Source organism: Chaetura pelagica, unplaced genomic scaffold (genome assembly GCF_000747805.2).
Source record: "Chaetura pelagica isolate M959 unplaced genomic scaffold, ChaPel_1.0 scaffold277, whole genome shotgun sequence".
Classification (NCBI taxonomy): domain Eukaryota; kingdom Metazoa; phylum Chordata; class Aves; order Apodiformes; family Apodidae; genus Chaetura; species Chaetura pelagica.
In genome coordinates, this window is record NW_009953905.1 from 706,327 (window position 1) to 707,836 (window position 1,510).

A 1,510-nucleotide genomic window follows, 5' to 3' on the forward strand; every position below is an offset into this window, starting at 1 on the left:
GGGCCCTGCAGACAATGTGAAGCAGTTGGCCTTCTAGTGCCAGTAGGAACACCTTGAGACAAAGTAGTCCCCATCATCTTCACACCATCACCAAGTAATTCCACCTTCCACGTTACATTATGTTTGAGTAAAAACCTAACAAGGACAAAGAACTCTCAACACATAATGGACTCCCCTATGCACACATGCTGTTCCAGTTTCACCTTCCAAACTACAGAAATAAGGAAACCACAAAATAAATTTCAGATCAGAAATCTTTCTTGACCTCCCCTGGACAAAGAGGGAAAGCACACCCCAGCCAATTCCACACCACAGTGCAGCGCGATGCAGTGTCACATACGTGGAGCACCGTGACCCCCAGGATGCAGAGACCAGGCTGAGCTGCAGCCCAAGCATCACCTGTGGCAGCATCTCAGCCTGGCTGGGGGTGTGGGAAGTCCCCACGCCAAGTGGATCACTGCTGCACAGGTGGGGGCAGGCAGCAGCAGTAACGCCTGCCCCAGGCCTTCAGGCAGCGCCACAGCCGGGCACAGCTCTCCCGCAGGCGCCTGATCCTTGACTTAGGGGGGCTGGGGCCCTGGGGCTGCAGCCTGTCCTGCTGCACCTCCCAGTGTTCCTGCTCCTCCAGCACCTCCTGGTGCTCCTGCTCCTCCATCCTGCTGGGTTGGAGGGAGAATTCCCCACTGGGGGTCTCACTAGGAGCCCCTGGTGTCCCTTGCCCCTTGGCCTCGTCCACCTCCAGATGCTTTTGGCTCGGCTTGGACCATGAGCGTGCAGCCCAGAAGCCACGGGAGGATGCCAGAATGCCCTTCCAGGTGATTGAAGCCATGGCTGGGGAGCTGCTGGGGGACATCTGCACATCCACGGGGCTCTGTGACCTCTTCTCGCAGTGCCCAGGGACCTGCTCCTGCCTCGCTGTCGCCAGCAGTTCCACTGTGGAAGAGTCCATGGCAGAGCTGCTCCTTAATGCGGAGCCTGGGGAAGAGGTCTCAGGTGCATGTACAAGGGCCATGGTGTGAGTTACGCCCCTGGATTCCAGTGGTGCCTGCAGCTCCTTGTTTGGCGACTCCAAACTCCGCAAGGGCTGGGAATGGTCGCCAACCACAGGGGTTCTGGGCATAGGGGAAACAGAGCGCCTGGAAACTTGTGGGGTCTGCAGCTCCCTCCTGGACACCTTTCTGCTGGCCCTGCAGAAGGGGAGAAGAATTAGACCCCACTGCACCCCAGCCCCTCCTTTGGGGCTCACAGTCAGCACCCCCTCCTTGGTTGGGGGTCATGGCTACTTGTGGGGGCAGGTTCAGGGCAAAGGGTGAGGGTGTGGGGCAGGACTTGGGGTCTCCCCCTGTACTCACTGGGTTTTCTGGGTTAGCAAAGGGTCCTTCTCTGTTCTTCTTGACTGGGAAGAAGCTGCTGAGGGAGGAGACAGAGTGAGCGGCCGGCAGCCCCCAGCACATGCCCGGCTCAGGGCTGCCGGGGGTGCCGGCCCTGGGTGGGGAGCTCAGGGCCCGGG